Source organism: Zerene cesonia, chromosome 16, assembly GCF_012273895.1.
Source record: "Zerene cesonia ecotype Mississippi chromosome 16, Zerene_cesonia_1.1, whole genome shotgun sequence".
Taxonomy (NCBI): Eukaryota; Metazoa; Arthropoda; class Insecta; order Lepidoptera; family Pieridae; genus Zerene; species Zerene cesonia.
The window spans coordinates 5,178,158-5,205,003 of NC_052117.1; the positions used below are offsets into that span (position 1 = coordinate 5,178,158).

Here is a 26,846-nt window from a genome sequence, read left to right on the forward strand (position 1 = left end):
TATATCATAAAGTAAATACGTTTTTCGTGAAATATTTTTCCTTAATTGTACCTAATTTACCCAATTCCGTTTATTGGATTCATGTTATATATTAATTATGATTTAATTTCCCTAAATAATATTTTCATTTGTTTTAAGTATTTTAATATAAAATAAGGTTAATGTTATGTTTTTTTCTCCCATTCACAGATAACATAATACAATACTAGAATCCTATCTAAGAGTTCCATGTAATAATGTTCAATCCAGTTGAAGATTAGAAAATACGAATAGTACAGTTTGATAATAATTCGTAAACATCTGAAAAGCAGCCGTGCGGTCTGACAAGGCTGTTTAAATTAGTTTTATGATTTATTTTAGTTTCATTACTCACATATTTACCGCATGTATAAGAATTTTACACAGAACTTTTCGATTTATAATTGACATAAAATTTTTAATTTTGCCGTGAAGGTTTAAGGGCGATTTTTGCAATATTTTATGAAGTATAAAAAGTAGAAAAAAACATTTACTGAAACATTTCTAATATGGATTGAATAAATACGCATATGACAGTGAAGATGTAGTAAAACAAAGCAATAATAAACAACATTACATTATGCATGCTGTACGAAACCGCGATACGCCACCAGTTTTACACAAATTCTATTGTTGTTCGACCATCGGAACCACACTGTAGCCTTGAATTTGTTTAAGCTAAGACATCCGAACGCAATAATAATGGGAAAAAATCAACGTGTTCAAGTTTTTATGTTCCAATTATTGGTACAATGGCGTCGTAGTGTTGCTTTCGTAAGATTTCACATTGTCAGTAGAAATTTCGGATATCAAGTAATAAGTGTGTGAAATCTTTAATGGGTATAAAATACAACTTTTATAATTGGTCAATACTTATTATAATTGAATGACTATAGCTTCTTTAGCTCTCCGTCGGTTTTTTTGCGTGGATTTTACATTGTCACACAGTTCTGCAACCTTTCATAGCACCCTTTTCACCCACAATTTTTTTTATTGTGCATCTCTATTATAAAAATACGTTGATAAAAGGAAATATACGGTATTTTTATTGTTAATTTTCTATGACTTAGCATTTTTATTTTTCTTTGAATATATGGAATTCCCATATCTATTTTGTTCAAATTGATGACATAATTTGATGTTAGAAATCCACTTTTCACATATATTATTATAAATTTCAATATTTCACATCGTTTAAATAAAATTAAGTGCGTAATATCATCGACATCGCGACGATTGAATAATCATTTTTAATATAATAATTTTTTGCATGCTAAGCGTTCTCAAACCAATGGAATGAAAAATAATGCTTTTATATTTAATTTAAATTATGGGTCTGAACTTTGACCCATACTTTCGTCTTTTTAACGTGTTTGTGAAATAAATCGAATTTTAAATGCTGCAAATTCATTCCATATCTTAGTACCTATAAATTTTAGCAAGACCAAATTAAATATAATAGGTATGTAAATATAAAAAAGTAACACTCCCAAAAGGTCATTTCAGTGAAAAATAAATCTTCTGCATCCAAATATGTTATGTACATCTATTGTATTGAAACACAAACATAAATGGCATAATAAGTTGCTGAATCTTTTATTTTTTGTGTTTTTATGTTAAATCGAGCGATAAATAACTTTAATTTACGAAGGTTACAAAGAACATTAAGAAAACATCATAGGAAATAAAGCAATCGTTATAATATTAAATAATAAAATGCTGTCGTGTAGGCTTCAAAATATAATGGGCGTTGATGAATGTTTGCGTTCGCGACCACACAAGCGAGATTAAATTAAATAATCGAAGCAGTTGTAACCATGAAACCTCGATTATAATTATGGCAGAATGGATGGTCCATTCAAGTCAACGTATTTTTATGTCTTAATAGTACCAACCACCTACGCTGTGTTTTTGCTCGTATGTACCTAACATATTTACGATAGCCATACATAATGAATCACCAATCAATGACGATACGTAGAATTTTTTTTTAATGTAATATTTTTTTTTTGTAGGTATATACAACCTCTTTTTTAGAAACAATATTACAAAATGGTTTTATTAATATTAAATAAAAAAAATTATCAAAAATACGTAGTTAATCATATTCAGCTTAACAATAAACTATTGTGGCCATATCGTCTATAATGAATTCATCTTTTTTTGTAGCATGTTACAATTAATATTTTTCTATTTGAATAGTTGAGATCCGGTTCGAAGGAATACATCATAATAACAACATACACATCTAATGATGTAATACAGTTAATCTCATCTGTAGAGCAACGTGATGTGCATTTCGATTTAATCCTTTTTTTCTTTAATCATACTATTTTTTACGAGAAGTAGGCAATTATGTGGAAATAAAAATTTCGTAGTTTCATAATACAATGGGTATTTTCATCTTGTTGTATACTGTTAGATGTTTCAGTTAGTCGCACCCGTCTTCTGTTGATGATTTTCAATAAAGTATAATATCATGTTGACAAGAAAAAAAATTGTTGTACAAATTTCTGCTTTAAGTTCATTGCCGCTTATAAGCAGAGGATTAATAATGATAGTTACGTTTCATTCGTGATACAGTTCTATTCGTATAACTACACCACATAACATCTATAATATTAAGTATTATTTTACTTTATTAGGTCATTTCAGAATTCAGATCTGCGGCCATTGATACTGATAAGTTCCGTTTGAAGGAATACCACATAAATGCTAGAATACAATAGAACTTCTTAACCACAAACCCGTTCCATTAACACTAAGCTGTTTACAAGGTGAGGTCATGTCCGAAAATAGCTTAATATTTATAAAGTTTTAGTGTCATAAAGGCTAATAAAGAATTTAAATGAAAGGAAGTAAACTTGCGTTTGAAAACTTTCGCGATTACGCCCGTGTAGGCGGGTACAGGTTTGATGCCCCTTATCGAAACTTTATATGGAATAATGTGTATTGGTAGGTGATAAAAACGTAAACGAAAAATGTATTTGGCAGCCATTGAGCATCATAAATGTGGAATTCGAAGTTTAAAATTTGAATTATCAAAACGCTCGGAAATATCTTGCTTGTTTTGTTTAAATCTGTGGAAAATTTTCCTTTAAATCCTTTGAAATCAAATGTGTTCAAATTATCATATGAAATAACTTTCTCCTCAGCAGAAGCAAGATGCAATTTAAAAGAAACACATCTGCATAATATTATGTTAAGAGGGCATGTCGCGATTCGATATTTTCGTATTTAGGTAATGTAAATATTGCTATAGCGTGCGTATGATTTATGATTATTTAACAAGTCTTGTTTACCATGTCGATCGTTTCAACATTTTCAATACTTATATTTGAACGCGGATCCGTAGCGATTGAGGAAAGCTTCTGCAGTGGTTAAGTTTTCACATTAGTTTGTTATGTTGATTGCGCAAATGTATGATTATGATTTCCACTTTTTTTTTGGGATTTATTTAAAAGTTGTTGATGGAAATTGTTTTTTGTAGCTCTGTACTAAAGAGAGTTTTGAGACAGACCTTTGAATACAAGATAATCAACATAATAGTTCTATAAAATGTAACGAAAATATGAAGAATATAATATTATAAAATTATATGTTACAGCATTAAGACAGGAAAAATCCCTTACTTAGTATGTGTAAAAATTAACAGTTAAGTCTATTATATATATCGCGTAGTTGTTGACCCAAACTACATTTCAATATACGTTTATTCGTAGTCGACAATTTATTATTTCTTCCGATGCCAGTGATTATCATTATTATTATTGCTTGAACAATTTCCGTGCACAGTGACCTATATTGTTTATTCCCCAATCTTCGCGCCCACACGCCCATCTAAAGAGTTCTTCAATGTCAATGTTTAAGATCAATTGAGATTTACACATAATTTTTTAATGTAATATTACGTCAACCAATGTGTAATTTGAGCGTTAAGAAAATATTTTGTTATGTTGTATAATATTTATTTTAATAGCACCTAGTTCTAGCGCAACATATTATTCAATTGAAATTTATAGTCATGGTAAACACATGGAAAGTTAATAAATTAAATAAAATTTACTTTAAATAATCCCCCAAATATTATTAAAAGAAGCTAGGCTTGCTAGCTTATTTGTACTTTTAAAAAATCTTGTTTGATAATTGGCAGCCTATTTTCACAGAACAATATTTGGTCAGCTTGATGCGTAGATGTATAATGCTTATGTACGCGTATATCGATGATCTAGAATATTCGAGAACACGATAAGTAGCTATAAATTAATCCTAATAACTGATTAAAATTTTATAACCCAGTGACCTCGTACAAACTGGGCTAGTCTGATCGGGGCTCAGCTTTACGAGCACACGTCTCCACTTGGCTCAATAAGGATTTATTGCCCCACAAACCCGTATTAAGTTTCATATACCCTCTTGGTAGGAACGTAATCTTCCCTGTAATGGACTATTATATATGTTAAAGGGAAATACTGATTGATTGATCACATTATGTTTACGTATAATATTTCAATGTATTAATGATATGAATTAGCATACAGGCGATGTGCCTACAATTGTCTAGCCACTTCATGTTAAGCTGTAAAATAATAACCTGTTAAAGCTTCTGTTAAACATAAAACATAAACCTAATCCTCCCCTTCTCAGTCCCTATTTCCCATCGTAAATAATTTTTGTGTCCCTTTCATTTACAAAGCTGAGAACGCATTTGTTTAAGAATTTGCTGTTGCAAATGGTTATGGGCAGTGATGGTCGCTTACGATCAGCCGACCCACCCAGCTCAGTTGCCCACTCTTAGATAAAAAGTAACATAATAAATGAACTATTATATCTTAACTTGATGAGTACCTCAGGCAGAGCAGGCAGAAAAACGAGACACGATTGCAAATGAATTATGCTACACACCATCATAATATGGGCATAAACCTTTAACAATATAAAACAAGGTTGATAAAAATATGTCGATGGTTTAGATACAGTGTTGTAAGTAGGTTACTTTGATGTTGTGAAGCAATTATATCAACAATGTTTCATTTCATTAGAAGTATTATGTTTAGTAGGAAAACTTTCACAGGACTGTTTCCAGTTTGTATTTTTTTAGTATAACCTTTAAAAACATTCTCTTAAGTAAAATAATCTTAGCAATAATTAATCAAGCAAAAATAAAACAAATAGTTACCCGTGGCATATATATCTTATATCACTCACTGAACTTGTAGCTTTCTAATTGTGAAAAATCTTTGAAATCGGTTAAATTGTTTTTTGTCTTAAAACATTATTATCATACTTACATATAAATCTTTCATCTATGTAATATAAGTATGGAAGAACTATTGAAGTATTACATATTTGTTTCCACAGCTATTGCAAGATTGATACCCGTTAAATTCATAGCATAAAGCAAACACTAAATAACTCACACAACATTTTTCATAAGCGCAAATTCGCTTAATGGAAATCCATTATACACGCGCTAACCGCAAGATACAAATTGTTGGAATCAATACCACTGGGTCACGAAACGGCCTGAGTTGGGTCACGTTACTTCCACTTTAGGGTAATACTATAGGGATGGGTTTCTTTTGTATTATAATGACGTGGTTTTTGCAATTCATTCACCCATTTTCGTATCAATCATCCAATTATGACGATGGTCATGTCATAATCTAATTTTCAATTTAATGGTCACTTTTCCTTGTAAAAAGTATAATTAATATCCATTATTGGTATGTTTGTTTGAATGCATTATGACTTTAGAAGTTTTTTCGTGAATCTCGAAAACGTATTTACATTCCTAATTAAGTAGCAATATTAATATAAACTAATCGAAAATATTATTTGGTATAAGTGCATACTATTGGAGGTTATTACAATATTGTAATAAATATTATTGTAGCGTTCGTTATTCAATTCTGTTAGCTAACAAATATCGAAGGTTACACTAACCTTCTAAGCAACAGATACTGATTAATGGGAATTAATTATACGAATAAATAACATGGTGTTAAAAATGCGTAATTCACTTCCCATGAGGCATTAATAAATCGTTTTGTAGATAGTGAAACCTTATAGCTCCCGAATGTCGCAGTACAAATTAACTAAATATATAGAGAGAATAACGAAATAAATTGAAAAATTATTTTAACCTAATATTATTGAGCAATACAATCTTGGTTTCTAAACAGCGATCGGGTTACAGAAATGAATTAATTGCTGTCGGAGGTCGATGCTTTTATTTCAAAGTTCCCAACAACATTTACCGCTGTCGTTTTTTTACCAAGCAATCGTCCTAGCTGCGCATGGGTAGACGAGAATTTTTGGCAAGTCCGTGTTTTGTTTTAGTATTGTATTAACTATGTCAAATGTATGTTTTTGTTATTTTATGAAGCTGTATCATTATTAATAGATTTTTACATTTGAAGAGATACATATTGATGTATTTATTTGATCTTAAAAATTGAGTCAGATATATTTTATGGGCTGTTAATATCCAATTCTTATAAAGTAACTTATTTAAATACATCTATATAAACAGAAATTACTTTCAATTTGTTTACTATTTTATTTATTAATGAATTAAAAGTAACACTTTCATTGTTAAGATGCAGGCCGCCTATCGTCTGCAATGGCCTCACATTTAGCCTTAGAGGTTACGCAATTGCCTAGGTGCTGTTCTAGGTACATAATGCACGTAGCCTTAGCAGTGGGTCAGTGTTCATCCAGTGTAGGCGTGGCCTTGTTTCGCAAAGCGCGATCCTCATTGGCTGAATGTGTTTTGACTTGCATTTCACTTAGCGCTGTTCAGAATACTAAGCAGGATACTTGATTTTCACATTTGACTCATAGTTTTCGACGCTTTTTCCTTGTGACAAATTGGGACTATTGAAATATTCCTTTTTACTCTGAATCTGAATTAATAAAGCAGAAATTACATTATGATCTCACGTATTAATTCATAAAGTTTAAGTATTAAATGGTACTCGGTATAGTTGATTAATTAGCTACGAAAATTACCATATTCTGTTAATTATTTCGACAAAAATACTATTCCATATGTCATTAGAGCGAAACGTCACAGCACGGTTCAAGACTGGAACAAAGAGCATTCATCAGCCGAAATAGAACGCAAATAAGTCTATAAAACTAATACTTTTTCTCGTCAAAGAGTGCCATTAAAATTCCTAGCGGATGTTAAGAAATTGTCCGAACGATAACGCATTAAAATATAAAGTCCACATGTCTCACCAATAAAATGATGTCGTTGCTTTGAGCACCCACTATTTTATAAAGTCAACTTTTAATTTAATTCCAGTCCAATTCATTTGCGGAATTTTCTTTTGTGTTTGACTATTGTTTACATTTATTTTAAGTTGATTATGTTGATAATGTTCATGTACATACTAATTTATTTACTACATTTTTGTAGTAGTATCTCCTATCTAAAATATTGTAAAAATAAAGTCAATTATAACGCGATATTAAATGACTGTTAAGTGCTTTGTAATCTCTGAATAAACACGTGTAACTCGTCAGTTTAAAAATAACTAAAACTCTGATGTTTATCAGAATTCATAACAATAATATTATATAACATAACTTCTTACTATAATAATAGGTATATCACATTCTATATATTTTTAAATGCTATCAGAGCACATCAAACGCACAGGCTGCATTGGCTAATACTAAATCATCTGTAAATTCACGATATCCGCTGAATGCCTTTGCATCATATTTCACAACAATTACATATACAAAATCTACAACTATTGTCAATTTTTTATGGAAAGCTTTCTGACATAACTTAGGGTATAAATTTTGTTCTTTCATATAAAGTGCGCCATGCAGGAGATATGTATGTATTTTTTAGGTTATATTCATCGACATAAGAATATAACTAAAAAATACCTAAGCCGCACCATACTTTGAGGGAGCGTAACTGGAATGGAAATCATTGCTGCCAACATACCACTATAAGAACTATTCGATAAAAGCTTATATAATTAAATATATAATATAAAGATTAAAAGAATTAGTGCGGCAATCAGTTTATGTGTCAGTTATTGATAGAGATCGAAAAATGAATACACCTACTTGTTTAATATTTGAACAAAACTGTGTTTTGCTTACACAATGGGTAGTTAAGTTACAACTTGGGCTATCCATCACTTTGTTTACACGTAACCTACGCGTTTAATATATAGATTTTACAATAATGATGATGTATAAGTATAACTTACCTGTTTATACATTACTATAGGTCATATATATCATAGGAATATTAGTAAATTTCTAATTTCTGTGTAAAATTCTTAAATGGTATGGTTGGTGGTTCTGGTGGTTTTAAAAATTGTATGTAGTATCAATATAAGTTTATAAAAGGCTGTCCGCCCGGGGTTTGCTCGTAATACATAATATCTAGACTTTAGCACTCAGGAATAACGTATTAGAAATCGGTGCAGTAATTCCTGAGATTAGCGATTTCAAACAAATAAATGAGCTTCTTGTCACTATAAATTAGCATAGTATTTTCATGAACACAGTCGTATGAAAATGTAGGGAACACATTGCATAACTGTCGATCAAATAATAAATAAATAATTAAGAAATGTATTACGAAAATAATAACAAATCCCTTTCTTGTAGCTGCCTTGAAACAACGAAGTGTTTTTGTATACAGTGACAAACATTTGGAACAAAGGGTTATAGTAGAGAATAGATTGTTATAAATAAACAAACGCTTTATTTTGAATTGTTTTTAAACAACATTCTTCGTGTTCGTTTAAAAATAACGAAATGGTAAGTTAATTTAGGACAAGTGTGAGTTATAATAAGCATCCTACAAATTGCTGCATTAAAACTGTATTCAAGTAAACTTACAGGATGTCTCTTTATTCTGCTTATAAATTCACTTCTGCTTCTGTATAAATACATTCAATTTCAAATATAACTGTAACTCTTCTAAATGTTTCCACTTCGCCCACGATACATATGCGGTTTAAAGCATTCAGGGATCATCTCCAACGGAGAAAGAATTTTTGAAATCCTTCCAGTAATTCCTGAATTCGCGAGTTTAAACAAACGAGCAAACTCTTCTTTCTCTCTTCTCAAAGCTTTGTATTTTTATAATTGAATTTTTTTATTTAATTAAGAAAAAAGTCATGAGTTGTTAGTTAGGAATACTCATCGTAGGTTCTCAACACAATGTACGGAGGTTATTTTAGTTCAACAAATTATAAACGTTTGAATAAAATATTTAAGATTGGTATCCTTTTTTATGTAAATTAAAGCATCTGAATGCATCTTTATGAACAACTATTGCACATAAAATGGATTCGATTTTACATTTAATATTACAGTTACTCTGAAATGTCTAAGAGTTCAATGAATCCACTAGAGATTATAACTTCATATAATTGATGTAAGCAAATTATCTAAGCACCTGTCTTTGAAAAACTATTGTAATAATAAGCGTTGGCATTCAATTGACTTAGCACATTCTTATTATATACTTAAGGAACTCAATGCATGCGAAAATTAAAAATGCATTATTTGCTTTCAATAGAAATAACATACAAGTCTGTTCTTAGTAAAATCAGACTAAGATGTATTTATATTTATTACGTTTGAATACCAAATTTGTTTACTTATTTTTGTTCGTAGGACTTAAGAAAAGTACATGGAATTTACATTTACATTTAATGAATGCTTTTTAAACTTGATACTTATATTAAAATAGGTTCTAATTAAAAAAGTGACTTGAAGATCGTACCAGTTTAAATAAAAAAATATTGAGACTAATTCTTCTTACAATTGGATGTATTAAAAAAGGGTTATATTTTACACTTTTCTTTTCATTCATATTTATGAAAAATTACATCCGAAAAAAACAATGTTTTACCTAATATAAAGATGAAATGAACCACAAGCTTTCTAACGGACGCCATCGTTCGATATTCATTGTAAGTTCTCTTGTGTCTATAGCATTTTAAAATTTTATTAAGTTACATTAAAATGTATGTAAATCGTCAGACTTCAATTTCATCCATCGGTTTTAATTGAACAATTAATTAGGTACTCAATAGAATTGTAAATAATTTCCGTAGCAACACAATAATTAATTAAAACACATTTATTAGCGAAATAGTCAATAACGTCGGTTTATTACGTATATTTTACACTAATTCGTATTATTCGTGCCTGGCAGATCGCCCGCCGCGGTAGGAATATTTTCATAGAGAAATATAAGCCATTTCAGTGCTAATGGATTGCTGGGAGAAAAAACAAAATAAATCATGTTAACACAGAAACGTGAGCGAAATGGAGTAGGTGTGATTTAGTGTACAACGCCACGCAACTTTCTGTTATCGGTTAATATAGGCTGAAAATATTATGTAGTCTGTCTGAGAGTGTAAGGTCAAACCCGCATTGTTATACACGCGATTTCTTTACAGTTAAAATATTTCGTGCGTAAAAATTTTGTGTAATATACCGCATTTCATTAGTAACATTTTTGATTTATTAAATCTATGTTATATGGATTGTGAATGGAAAGAAGTCTGGACAAAATGATATCTAACCCGTCAGATGAAAATTTACAACTAATGAATAGTGTATGTGATGTTATCCTATAAGAAGTACTTATGTGTGCGTTCCCTTATTTCGCGTCAGTGCGACGCCGCAATAAAACACAGAATAGCTTTCAAACTCTTTAAGATCGCTTGTATAAATTAAATCTGCATAGCGTTTAAATCAGTATAACTTTGAAATCAGGATTTTGATGATTCTATAGTCCATTAAATATATAATAATATAACCACAATACTATTATTGTGGTACAATCTATCTATTAATGTTCTTAAATATAAATCGTTTTTCATTTTCTTAAACTATTCATTAAAAGTATGTAGGACTGTAAGAAAACCTACTAATAAATCGTAATATTATGACATGACATGTTATCAATTTATGCCTACATAAAAAAAATAATCGTTACTTATTATTCTACGATATAAAAATAAGTTTATCCAGAGCGTTCAATGATCTTTCATCAGAAACGTATTATTGGTGTTTCAATAAGGTGTCGATGGACATTGACAAGCTTAACTAACGCCTGTCATATCTTTCACTCTTCATCGGTTAAAACACGTATATAAATATTGATTTAAGATCACTTACACTCATATTGAATTTATTAGAGACCCGTTTATGTACCTACTGTGACTTTTCTCCAAACGATATATTTGCATAGAAAATAAAAAAGTAAATCAGTGTTTTTACGTCTGAAATGAATATGAAGCGTATTAATCGACGTATGTAATTATAATTTTTTTTACAGAACGTACGAACCGTATCGACCCAATTTCATAATTGGCAAGACGCCCGCAATCTGTATCTGACATGGGAAATCCGTCAAAATTCAAATCAAAATTCACCATTAGTCTGTATTGTGTTTGTTATTTGACAATAATGAGGGAATAGTATACATATCATATATGTTTGACGTGCCAAAAATAAACCTCAATAGTTTTAAACCTATATCTACGCTAATATTATAAAGTGGAAAGTTTTATATTTTTGTATGTTTGTAACGTTTTCAAGCGAAAACTGCTGGACCGATTTCAGTAATTATTTCACCGTTGGAAAGATACAACTTCACTGAGTGACACGGGCTATAGCCCGTATAGCCCGTGTCACTCAGTATATATATATGTACCACGGGCGAACAGTCAGACATATACACGTGACTTGGTCCGGTCCAGTTCATGTTTTTTGCCATTAAATTTATAGAACTGAAAAGTAAAGGTAATGATAGTTATTACTTAAACAAGCATAGAAACATACATATTTTACATTGAATTGTGAACCCAACATGACATTCAAAGCACCATATATTTATTCTTTACCGTAACAATCAACGTTTTACTTACTCACAGACCTGGTTTTTCACTGTACAATATAAATAAAAGAGGACCATACAAATCCATAAAGTTGTTTTGAAAGTCATTCCACCATCAAGTCATAAAAGGTCAATCTAAATAATCTATCCGTATCACAGAATTTTTAAATATAGCAACTATTTATCATTCTACGTTCAAGGCTTACAAAAACCCAGTACTTGTCCATTCATCCAGCGTCTTATATAACATGAATTGATTAATTAATTTGCATTCAATTGTTAATGAGTGTGAACAAAGCCGGGAGGCAGGGTGAATATTCGAGGTCGGATAGAACAATCGACGTGGTAATTGTTTCTACAATTTTTATCTTCACATCACACTTTTGATCATAAAACTATAATTATCATTGATAAACGCTTTGAACATATGTTATTTATACAACCTCTTAAAATTGATTTTACAATGATCAGACAACTACATACATGAATAGATACTGATATAATATATAATTATAGGGATTCCCATCCACTTTTAGGAGAGACGCATTCTAAATGAAAAGGTTTTTTATATTAAAATGAAACAAGAAACCATATCCTACTAATGAAATTTGGTACGTAGACAGCTGGACAACTGGAATAACATATAGGCAACTTTTTATCCCAATATTCCTACGGGATACGGACATACGCGGGTGAAACCGCGGGGCGCAGCTAGTATTCTATAAATTCTTACATACTAACAGAAATTAAGTTGCCTATAAATACTACTAAATACACATCAATAGTTGGACGATTACTGTAATTTTAAATGATTGTTTAGTAGTGATATGAAATAATAGTATTTTCAAATTAATCACAGTGTGACCGTGCAACCCACGATAATTACATAGCAAAAGCATTTATGCAAGTTTACACTTTATGACCTTTGCAAAAATGCGAAACTCCGTTCCAATATTTATTTCATATTTTAGATAATTAGTGTTTACCCATTCCGAGATGTTAGTTCACACCTTTACTTGGACGCAAGCCAATGTTCATATGGACCGGAACTAAGTGTCTAACGCTCAGAATTTCATTGATGTTATATATTATGTTGTAATATTTTACGTTCTTTATCTTCGTTTGTAATAATCTATTATTTTGTAATACTAAATATCCGATTACTGTGTTCTATTTATAGCAAATAAACACTGGCCAAGTCCGGACTAAGAATACATTCATGACGAACAAATATATAACAAAGAAATCCAGTATAAACAATACCTAGACAATCTTTTTTAGTTGTTTGACTCAAAAACGTAAACCCAAACATACATATTTCGTACATAAATACATTTCTTAAGTGCATGATAAATAAAGTATGCGTCGAATGAATCCATAGTGATTTTAATCTTATAAAGTACAACTAATTATCGCGGTATTTTAAGTGTAATTCTACAGTTGATATGATTGATTTAATATAAAGAACGTGCGAAATGGTATGTCAGTCTATGCCGTGATTAGTTATTATTGCAAAGATGTAATTTAAATTCGCTCCAATATGATTTTTTTGCTTCTTTTTATGAATTTAGTTATTTTTAATAGAAACTTTTTCGAGTGCAATCTTTATAGAATATAAGTATGTTGTAGATAATACTAATATATCTCTATACTATATATAAATGATTATACTCGGAATTTGATGAACAGGCATTATACGAGCGGTATACCTACAAGAAAATTTTTTGTAAACAATCGTGCTTCTAACTGTCTGGCATGCTTCCAGCTGTTGTTAGATAATATACCTATAATAAAATTCTATAATTATTTCATATGTGTTATAAATTGAATTTTTATCTTATCATTCGTACATTTTCGCATAATACTATATTAGATAATGTTTTCTTAATGAACTTTGATAATGATTAATTGTTTACCGTTTCCTGGTATATTGTTATCTCTACTTGCCCTTTGTAGAAAAAAAAAAATAATTAAATTGTATCTTTGTTCTTTATATTATCAACAAAATTTTTTATTAAATTTTCGATTTTTAATATTTGCACGCCTAAACTATGGGTAGAATCTATTAGGCACATAATATTGTAATGTATAATTTGTAACTACATTTTCGCAGATAATTATAATTTGAATTTAAATTTTTACAAGTTGTTTGGATAGTACATATGTCGGATAGACATAACATCGGTCAACAAACAACTAATCAAAATGATGTATAAATTACCGCTGTTATTGAGTAACTAAAAATATCTTTAATTCCTCTGCTATGTACTTACTAATGCATTTCTATTTGGCGTAAAGAAAAGGAACAGTTTACCAAATCATACTCTGTATTACATGTTTTACTAATAGAGAGTTCAGTATGTCAGGACGAAAAACAAATTTACTACATTAAAGCATGTAAAATTCGTTTGCCCAAAATTTCACTTAGCTGTTTATTGGAACACCACGCCTTCACGTGTCAGACCGCCAGGCGTTCACACCCGATACACATTAAAATTAAATAATAGCTCAAGGCCTCGGTATTTCTGTTTTATGTAACATCGGACATGTGTGCAATGTTTTCTTATTAAATTGATCATTTTCCTGTCATTGGAACTTTTTACGCCGATGTTTCACCACAAAATTAGCTTTTATGTGTTTTTATATTATTGTACTAGCTCCTTCTTTCTTTCAGAAAGCGTTTATCGCCTATTATTATATTAACTAATTACATATCAGTAAGATAGAGGAATAAATTAATGAAATGCCATTCAGTTATTTATATTGGCACGTTTTCATAGGTAAAAAGGGTCTTAAAATGTTTATATATTTTTAGAATTTATCTAATTTCGCAAAGCAAAAAAGCTGATTTTTTCCACGGATACATGTTTATCGCTGTGTTATTTGAAATATAACCAAAACTGTTTATACTTAGATATTGTCAACTAATCGAATTATTTGGATGCATAATGGGGAGTTGAAATAAACACTAACAAGCCTTTTAGCTAAGCCTTCACATCTTAATTCTTTCGAACCTAACATATGGGATTGTTGACAAAGTAACATTCAAATGATATAGCTCTAATGCAATAAAATCGAGAACATCACGCGTGACTGAAATTCTAAGAACCAATTTGACGCTTCGATGTGATAAGTGTATGCAACTGTACCAAGAAATATATATTATGTTTTTATTATGAGCGGATAACCGAATTGATTGGTGAGAGGTGATTCGCCTGATCGATGGCCATCATCACCACCGATGTACATTTGCAGAGATTTGCCTCTTCAATTGTGTTGCCCACTTTTAAGAGATAAAGTATGAAGAAAGTGTTGACAACGGGAATAAAGGAATGGACTGGAAAATTCGAGAAGTTTTTTTGTCGTAGCGGGCAACTGAGCTTGGTGGTTTGTCTGATGGTAAGCGATCATCACTGCCCATGAACATCTGCAGTGGCGAATCTGCTGCCCGCGTTTAAGGGTAATGGGATAAGGAAAGAATTGACAACTCGTAAGGAGGAATGGACTGGGAAGGATCAGAAAAAGGAAACGGGCCTCCGGCTACCTCATTCACCGTACGAAACACAGTAGTAGCACGCTACTAATTTACGCCGGTTTCTGTGGAGGTGTAGTACTGGAGGCCCAATTTTTGCCGAAGCATGCTCGACTCCCACATTCAAAGTGAAAGTGTGAGAATGAAATTCACCTATATGCATGTAGCAAGAACAGGATTTTTTTGATATTAAAGTGACATACTAATATAGTTATTTGTAATATAGACTAAAACGCAATAAAAGTCTCGTTTAGTCACTAATAGAGATAAAAATTTATTGCTGAAATTTGTGACTGGAAAAAGTATAACTCATCCTACGTAACGGCTTCTAACTAGAGCAAATAAATAAAAATTTAATTGGTAACACGAAAATGAGTTCGTCAAATAGCGTGCCTCTGAGGTATTAGAGTACATAAAGTAGCTCTCCCAGGAGAATAGTTAATGAATTAAACTCCGAGTTGTCATAACAACTTCAGGGCTAGCCATCATACTCCCTCTAGATAAACAATATTCAAATTAACCGTTTAATACAAAAAATGTATAATATTTGATCTTCAACTTTCGACATTTGTGAAGACCAACACAATGAGGAAGTATTATCAGAGATATTTTTATTTGATAACACAACCTTCATGTAAATGAAAATAAAAAGTATGTCTAATACAAACGCATGACGGTTCATGCGTTTGTGATTAGTCACAGCTGTACGTAATAAAATATTATTTTGACATTAGTACAATATGATTATTTAATCTTTTGTATGATTATAGTAAAAATATATATTTAGTTATGTCAAGTATGAGGTTATACGTAGTATATTAAATGGTACGAATACAATTTATCTCAAACTCAGCTTATAGTTTTAATAATAGTACTTACTACAAAATCAGTATAATAGTTTTTTTTTTTATATCAAAGTACCATAAATAAACACTAGAATGAAATGGCAATTGAAATGGAATCATTTCACTTCAAAATCGTTACATTATGTACTCATGACAGACCTGTTTTATAATATTAACAGTTTTTATTTGTTCACATGTGTATAATATATAATATACACGCTACATACTTTAAAACGAATTATGTGCTGTGGAAATATTTATTTTATACGTTATTTTGGATTCATTAAAACTCTGCGAAATGTGCAGCATTTAAATAAACGAAGTAAGGACACCGTCTGTTTCGACACGCAACAACGATCTTTGTAAGAGGAATTTCGAGTATTTACCTTTTTTTTATTTAGTATCTTATTACTTGTGAAATATTTTTTTATGTTCAAAGTGTGTTTTTGCTTTACTAAGCAGTATAGCCTCTTTATTCCATAGGTCAGTCAATTCATGATTCTAAATATTAATAAAAAATAATTTGTGAAGAATTGGATGTTGAAAGTGTTAAAAGATTTTTTGATAAGCATCTGCAAAGTATGGTACGAGGCTAGGTTAAATCAAGGTTATTTGTAAAGTTTTGGTAATGCGTCTGAGTTTTATGAACTTATACAGCCACGCCTTAGCTTGGCCTAATTAAAAGCAATCAAAGCAGACATAATTATTAAAAGGTCAAATTGGCCGTTATGTAGAATATCGAAAATCTTAATTGAAATAGCATTATAAAAATCTTTGACCGCTATTGAATTGTGCACAATTGCAGTGAATAATGAAATGTTATTGATTCTAGTTACACATAAAATATCTATAAATTGAGCAATTATAATACAACGAATTCAAATAAATTAATCGAATAAAATATGTAAACCATTTTATTTGTTTCTGAAGTTTTTTATTGTGTCATAACAAATGAATTATAATAAATTGAATAGGTACAATGATATGATTAAAAGAGTAACGAGTGGGTACACGAATATTGTATTAAAAATAGAACAACCTAGTAAACATAGATAAAACCTCTCTTGCGAGTGTGCATCGCATCAAAGACGCCGCATTGTCGTTATCACTGGGAGGAACAGGGCTGCGCTTTTCCATAAACATACAAGATAAAAAATATAAATGTTGATAAATTATCTTCATGTTTTTACAACAGCCATATAAGTATATTTCTATGCCACGATAAAGCGAAATTAAAAGACATTCCCAACTCCTACCTTAATATGTAGAAAGTGTTAGGTAACTCTTATATGCTCACGCATGAACATACCGAAGGTAATATTATGGGAAAGCACTATCTGAAGAAGGAAATATTCTACAATACGACTTCAAGTAGTTGGGCAATAAATTAAGTACTTTAGACGCATGTATTAAAATAACATTTTGATTGACAATTAATTGGCAACCCTCGCAATCCATCCGACAAATTGTTATTGAGCTCTCGCGATATGTGTGATATCTCAACCTATACAGCTGACCTGAGCTTTATCATTGTAATACAGAATACTGCACGTAAATATAGGCTGCCTCTTAGTCATTCAACTAATTTATAAACATGCCATTACATGTTTCGAAGTTAATGAGAGCATTGATTATAATTTTTACGCGTAAAGGCTATCTCATAAAATATATAGTAAAATATTCAATATTTAACGTATCTACGCTTTATGTATTTATTAGCAATACCTTGCAGTGAAATTTCTTAGTGAGTTCATCGATTCATTAATTGTGGTTGAGAGTCATTATGCCAACACCACATCATTAATGCCCTTTTAAGAACAGTCAACGTACTAGAACTATTAGCATTCGCGCCTAGATTTCTCCGTCGGTTCTTTTGATGCGATGCAGCGAGATAATTAAAGAATTAACGACCTGATACGTGGAGGCTGTTTTTATCTCTATAGTCGCCATCGAACGACCCACTTGCACGACTCAACCTACAATCCTTGAAACACGAACTGTATGAGATTTAGCGAACGTCAAATTAAATTTCGGGGCCGATTTGCAGTTTTCAGAATTCGAGTGTAATTTGGGCGTTCATTGCACAATTTAATTAGCGTGTTTGTTATCGGACCAAGATTTTTTTTGTCGAATTAGTCAGATAAAACGTGTAGGCGTATGAGTAATTGACACTGATTGCATAAAAGCTACGCCTATAAATATTTTAATAATACGTAGGTATTTATTTGTCTATGGTTGTAAATAGGTGTGAATATTATATTGTAGTGCCACATCAATTTCAACAAATCATATTGCTTTTGACTGCAACAATGATTAAAGTGTTAATTATACGTTGATTAAAACAAACATATACTCGATAAGTTTTTGCAATGAAGCCGAATGAATTTACGCAGTGCGAGGCTAGAGGTAAAACATTTAATGTAAATTATCTAGGCGGTTCTTAGACATAACAAAACATAAATAATAGGTATACAATAAAGTCAATTGCTATCAAAGGTATTCATTTCAATGATTCGTAATTACAGTAATAAATTGGAGATATACCTATAGGTGTATGGTTCACCTTAACTGCATAACTTACTAAGGATATTATTGTCTCGGATATATTTAAACATTCATTATGCAAGCTGGAAACAAGCTTACCTTTTAACAATGGAGATTATATATTAAAATTGTGTATATTAAATGTTTCAGTAATTATGTATTTTATATGTAAATTAATATAAAATTCATTACAGCCATATATAGAGCTAGGTATAATGATTATTTATGGCAATTTTTAAAAACCAAATCTGTATAATATTAAACTTGGGTACATGTAAGAATTTAACATAGAAAGATGATACTGTATCACTCTCAATTTTTAATATCATTAACGACAAGGAAGTTATGATTTCCTATATTCAATTATAAGTAAATAGCAAACAGTTTACATATCCCAGCGTTAATTTATGTTAGTGCAAACATACGAAAAGGACATGCTAACACGCGAACAAACAAGATTGAAATACGCCTAAATAGCTCGCAAGGCTAATGTCGATGAATGGAGGCGTCAAACAGTTGGCATTCCTAGACCGACCTGTGACCTGATTATGGTCTTATTGGGTCACGCAGGATCTGATTATTTGTGATTTAATTTGAAATTTTAATTTAACGACCGTTTTAACACCGTATTTCGTCTAGTGGTCTTCATTATACTTGGTTAGCAATACTAAATACATAAAACTTGTTGAATGTGTAATTCTTATAATATAGATATGCAGATAATGCCAGAAATGCATTATCCACTTTGAACAATTATTGGAATGGGAAATCGCATGGGTAGTAAAAATTCAGATAGTTGTTATAAAAGAAGGTAGACAAGTAAAGGAGATAAAATTAACTGTATACATATTGTGAAAATGATAAGCCCCAAATCGCAGTACCTAGATAAATTTGTTCGATACATAGTCATAAATATATATGCAGAACTATTATTATATGGGGATGATGACTTATTTTACAATGTTTTATTATGTTAAAGTATTGTTTCCTATCAATCTGATTAGAAAAGAGTTTATTATCTGTAAGTAAACGCCCTGTATCCTTTTTGTTCTTATATATAGCAAGTATTTTTTCCTTATTGATTTTTTTTGTGATTAAATTTTGCAATAATATATAATAATAATATACATTTAAGAATTAAATCCATAGGAAATGATAAATGCCGGTGATTGAAATACTCGATGCTTTCTACCCTTAAAGAGAAAACGGTTTTTTTTTGCATAAATATCCATTAATGTATAACATTTAAAATCAAAGTCAATTAATCGCTAGGCAAAATTATAATATACGAAGGGTCCATCCACAGTCGCGCACAGGAACAAATACAAGAAATAATTACTTGCAACTATTCGAAGCAAATCATTAAAAACTAACGCATAGAAAGTATTTACAATCGACGCAAAAACAAATTTAAAACCTGCACAGAACACAAGTACGTAAAAAGAGTTATTTGTGTGGCTTATGACGCGGCCAATTTACTACCATGAAAAACAGCAAACTTTGATTAAATCACGTTCCTTAAGTAACATCCATATAAAACCGAGCAAACGATCTCACGGGTAGAGGTATTTACAGTCACTAGGCCAATATTTGCGATCTCAAGCAGGTCAAGCAAAGACGCCTCGACCATTCGTAAGTGCAAATTTTCAAGATAAAAATAATCTTTAGTGGTTTAATTAAGATTATGCGCTTAACTTAACACGCTCAGTAATAAATAATATTCCGTGATATCGGTGGTAACAATGAAGTTTGAATTTATGAATAAAATAATAAAGCTGATTACAAACCGCAAGATGTAAAAAACAGCGCATAATTTCTTAGCTATTTCTAATTATAACCTATTTACGAGTATTTATATTTTCAATGCACTGTTTTAATGATAATTAAATTTTATTGTATAAATGTGAAAAGCTTGACGACAAATTTATTGCTATATTTTATTGAAAACTAGACTTTCATCGAAATATTATATTCTAAATTTTTTGTGTCTGTCTTGGGCTAAAAACATAAAACTATAGCTCCATAGTACCTACACATCTGTATAGTATCTTTATCACTAGTCTTTTCATATCTACTTTTCTAAAGTAGAACTGATACCTATAAGATAACATATTGGTGAAATTTTATTTTGATACTTTTTATAATATCCTTGTAGCAAAAAAGATAAGAAATGTTAACATTTGAAAATGAATACAACCTTCTTAGATTATAAGAAACCAAGTGTTATCTGAGGAGGCTAAATGCGGTAAATCGAGATAATATTGCGATGAACTGCACCCGATTTTGAGTGCAATATACATGAGGATTTATCGGCGTATTTTATTTTAGTTATCATACGGTGTGGTTATCCAATCTCGTATTCTATGTGTATTTATACTGATCATGTAATGAAATATATTCCTCTTGATAGTCATATTCATGCGACATCCCTTCTTAGCAAAGGCTTATTAATTCTTGTCTCAATTGGAATATTTCTGAACAAAGTAAAATTAAAAACGTTCAAGATTATCAAGTCGATTTAATTTTAACATTATATGTTAATCGCAATAGTGGTAAAATATTGCATTTAAAAGCAAATCAGTCATGTCGTCGATTAAAGATGTTTAATTAATTATACACCAGGATGTACACATACTATATTGCATTCTATTTATCATCTACGTATAGCATAAATATTACTGTGAATCACTTGATATTTAGGTCTGAAGAGTAAATAGAGTATATTGTTTGGTATCTATTATATAATATATATAATAAATGAAGGCTAAATATTAAATATTAAGTATAAACATTAAATATTTTTCCCATTGCATACGGTAATAGAAGGTTGACGTATTTTTCAACAGTATAATTAATTATATAGTCATATACTATTTATAGTTTTATATACATGAATAGTTCGTAGAATAAATAGATAGAGCATGGCTGTGTTAGACCTCTGGGTATATTCTGACGCTTATTTTATGCACGATATCTACCATTTTTATCGCATGTACCTTTTTAACAATAATATTAACCTTAAAGCAATAAAATCAAATTATGAAGTAAATAACACAAAATATATGGAATATAATGTTTCAGGCAGACGTAACAAGACCTTCAACATTTATTGTTTACAACTACCGCTGTCTGCAATATTATATTTTGGCAGCGATATCATACAAACACAGACTATTTAATACAATGTCTATCAAGCGTGAACATTGAATTGTTTACTTCAGATGTGACATGCCATCGCATCGTTTATATCTAAACAATACTACATTCTCATATGCATTAGAATTTTCCTAAGCACATGTAAACAAAAGGTAATAAAAAACACATCCATATAACGAAGTACACACGAAAAATGACATACAATTATAAATATGAATTATTTGTTAACACAAAGGTTACGCTGTGATTACAATTTACGGCATAGTTGACATTTGTCCTTCGATACTCACTCGAAAGAGCCACTCGAGAAGTTTTTCAACAGAATATACAAGAAAAACGCAAACAGTGAATTAATGCTACGACGTTTCGTAATAGGCCCGTTGCTGGGTCCCTCCCAGATCGTCGGATAAATTGACCTTACACCAAGGGCACCAAAACGAATCGTATTAACACGAGTAACGTTAATTTATTATTTTTCTAAACGCATTACTTCCGCCCTTTGAGCTGTAGGAAGTGATTAAGTGTTATTTCGATAAAAAATAACAAAAGTTTGTGTTCATAATTCTAAAGTACCAAATGCGTATGTGTGAAGGTAACACGAGCTCTATTTTATTATAAAAGTACAGTGCATTCAGTCACGTTTTAAGTTTTAGTAACAATTCCTCAAAGTTTTCTAGAACGTCGCTCTAAATAAGATTTAAACATTATTTTTTGTTCGAGAACAAAGAATCTTTCTTATTGTTTTTGTATTCATTATGTTAAATTTTAGGGAATGTCATACTTCAATGTCCACGATTCTTCGTTTTAGTTTCTAATCAGCAACAGTTTAAATGTGAAGGCTCATTATGCACGCCGTGTTTGAACCGTCTATGTGTGCGGGTGTTAACATGTGTGGGTTGGCTATAAACAAACACATAATTAACATCCATTCATATGTGTGGAGGCCTTGTCCGATTCATGTGTGCCACGCTTATCAAGAATATATTCTTAATGTTAAGTACAATATGGCATACAGTAAAATATCTGTAATGCGACTTTGCAATAACTTGTAAGTCCCGTTTTATTTACATTTTATGCGAGTTCTCGTTGCATAATGTCCCTTTACACGCCCTTGCATGTTTCTTGCATTTTAAAGCTTTGCTTATCGTTTATCTTTGACGATATGAAGATACGTTTAATAGTCGTACCTAGTATCGTTTTATTAAATTATATTCATACCACGTACGATCTATGGCATTGAAATTAATTTTGAAGTTAAGTAAATACGTGAACAGTAACATGTATTCAACGTTGAAAATAAGGACAAAGCAATGAACAATGTTAGCGATTTATGTGTGATATGGTTATGATTTACTACAATTAATACTGAACTAATTATGCTCGCATACCTTAAGCGAGATGTTTTTAAATAAGTATCATCGTCTTTAATGTTTAAGATATCCAAAGCGCATCTATGTTATTTAGTTAGTGTTGAAAAGGGTAACAATTTAAAGAATTTTATTCATTCGAATCTTGTGTTGATATGAAGTCGTTCGTTTATTTAAAAGATTGTTTACATTGTTCGACTTCTATTGACATAAACATTAGAGTGCATTTCATAAATGTGCATAGACTAACTCTTGTTACACGAATATGAAAATATTTTTAGTATTTTGTTATAAAACCCTTCTTATGTACTGTTATTTTTGTAGAACTTTCAGAATACCTCAAACTTGTCCTATTTAAGTTATGTGTATTATAAAATGGTGTTAAATAAACGGCCTTTATTAAATTGTGTCGTCCCGAGGACATTCGGTGCAGTGTTAAAACAATTATTTTGGTGCCGGTCGTTGCTAAACGAGAATAAAACAGTTTGTGGAGGCGTCACGTCGGCCCATTCATAAAACGTTACTCGTGTGCTTTTAGCTTTTTTATTTAGTGAAAATATAGTTATTTTAATGTTAAAAAGTATTTAGAAGAATACATTGCAGTAATGTTGAGTGTTGTATGTAAAATAGGGACCATGAAGTGCCATTACTAGTTAAATATAATTGAATTTATTGTTGTGCTAGATATTGATTATGTTGTTTTTGATATATTTAGTTTTTGGAATATTTTATATGCTTTTTTAAAAACAACATTTCTATCTGTTTAGCGGCTGTAATGGTATTTAGAATAAACTGACTTGACTTGAGATTTAAACAATTTTTAAACGCGCCCGCTGTATAAATATAATCCGCGGGCCAGAGATGGCATAAAACCGGCATATTATACCAGTATATAATGTGTTATGATAATTTATTCGTGTTTTGATTTTTGAAACGATTTATCGATTAATGTTAATTTTAAAAGAAAATAAAATATGTATCACTTAGATCATTTCTTAGCATTGCTTTTAAAATATTGTGAACGTCGAAAATTTATCAATATAAACCTTAAATTCCTACCAAAATACAATAGCAAATTTTGTAAATTAAAAAAAACAATAATAAATATCCCTAACTTCAAGAAAGTTCTAGTACATGTTACAGAAACATTATGTAATGGTTTTGATTCACAAAAACTGGAGATAAAAAGCGAGATAACCATTACATAATATATTCAGGATATGATTCCGTTACTGACATTACATGAACGTTATTCACTACTGTAACAAACGTAATACCATTATTCACGTCCGATATTGAATTGAGAATGCTTGTAAAAAAGACCGATGGAAACTGGAATTATTGATCCGGTACGGGTATACTGTTCATTAGTCTAGAATATAGAATATGTAAATCTTAATCCGTTGAAGATCGTCTTTTGAGGCTTTGAGTTAGCGAAGCAGAATATGCAAGAGATGATCTTTTGGAACCTTCTCGAATATTGGAATAATGTGGTTTTTCAAGCAAGGTCCGATTCAAGTGTATGTATGATTATTTGTTTATAAAACTGATATTTGTTAACTAAATGATTTGGATGAAGAAAGTTAAGATTTTATATCTCAGAACGTCAATCTAATTATATGTACAACGATGTTAATTCTGTCATGTCCTAACACTTTCATGAAGCTCCAATTGACACTGGCATCGCGTGATTAATTCATATTTATGTGTAATATAATATCTATTATTTTTAAAAGTTAATGCAAAATAAATCGTTGGCTTATATTTTTGCTCATCCAATTTTCACTGACTCTACATACGGGCGCTATATTATGTAAGTTACAATATTGTTACCGAGTCTCTACAAAAACTGAAAACTCTACTCTCATAACATGTATCATTTACATAAAAGTCTATCTAAAAGTGCTCTATAATTTTAAAACTGGTACAAATAACGACTATGTAGAGGCTAATAAGGGCAAGATAAACCTTCACATGAGCGTCGTAGCAACAATTAAGATAGTAATTAAAAGTGCATTAGATTTCAACCGTAATGAATGACTAGAGCGACACATGCATCATTAAAATATCATCAAAACTAAGAGTAAACACTTATTTAGTGATATGATCAGGAAATGGTACCAGTACCTAAGCGTGAACGTCTTTTTACAATATATGCTAAAGCTAATTGGAATCTTATTGGGTTCGATATTTAAAGAGAAACTACACTGATAAAAATACAAAGGTAAAAACACACATTCAAGTAAAGGAAATGGAAAGCGATAAGGATCGCATTAGTTGGACGGAATTTACATGTGTTTTGGCATCAAGGTCATACCTTAATATACGCCGGGTATAGCGTGAGAGTACTGTGTGGTTTTCACTCCAATGTCCTTATGTGCTACAAAGTCGCAGTCCAAAAGGCACCGAAATCTTGAAGATGTCAGGATGAGAGCAAGTCGAATCGCATCCAACCCGCCCGGCACACCACTCCGACCGATCAAAACATAGCTATCACGATTCTTCTTTTCGGCACACAGACTCGATTTGCAAAATTTATTCATCGCATCCGCCGAAAACAACTATAATATTTATATGCCACACCGACAAAACGCGAGCTAATAAAAGGACTCTCTAATGTTTTCCTAACGCCCGGCACGAATTAGCACCAATAAACTGTTGAAAAACACCATAGAACGCTAATGTAAATCGGCAGCCGCCGGAAAACTCGGAGTTCGCGAAACGCACGTGAGTGCGAGGCGCTCGCCGGCCACAGTACCACGCGATAAACAGAGAGCGCGGCTCAACAACACACGCACACATGCGCGCGACCTGTTCTCACTCAACACATGTACGAGCCTCGGCGCGCGCATTCTCGCTCGATCCCAAAATAGCCATCGCGTCATTATTGACCAATAGAATGTAAGCATTTATACGCCATATTTTGCGCGCATTGGTGAGCACTTCATTGACGGATTACTTACCGAAGTCAATTCAATTCGCGATTAACCGAAACTTTTGATAACTTAACTGATACGTACGAAATCTTACAATTATCAATTAATAATAAGCGACGATCATTATCGAGCTTAGATAATTAAGTAAGTTATATATATAGAAGGCACATTAATAATTTTAAGACGGAAATTTTAGCTCTATCTTGTGTAGAGTTATAAGATATATATAAATTATTATAAAAATAGCTTCTTAATTTGATAATCTTGTATTACGGCGGTTTTTGTTGGTAAAATAAATATCATGACAATGTGATGTGAATAACTAATTTACGAAGACACACATACTATCAAAGTTATTGTTACGTTTCTCTATCATTATTGTTACATTATTAGATTGCAGGTTACTGTTAATTATCAGTGTACTTTCGTTAAAGTGAATTAAAAACTTTAGTATTTATGTTATTATGGTGTATAATTTCGAACTCTATTTATAGTCCATGTAACGTCCAATTTAACCATTAATTAAAACTAATGGGTCAATGTCATTTT

General features: G+C 30.9%; 1 protein-coding gene across 1 annotated transcript in view; it reads right to left on the minus strand.

Annotated features, from left to right (window-relative positions):
* LOC119832901 (activating transcription factor 3) overlaps positions 1-26,172 on the minus strand; it is a 43,617-nt gene extending 17,445 nt beyond the window's left edge. Inside the window, exon 1 of the mRNA XM_038356720.1 lies at positions 25,679-26,172. The gene's annotated coding sequence lies outside the window, so the exon portion shown is untranslated. The remainder of the gene's footprint in view (positions 1-25,678) is intronic.
* Between the last annotated feature and the right edge of the window lie 674 nt (positions 26,173-26,846).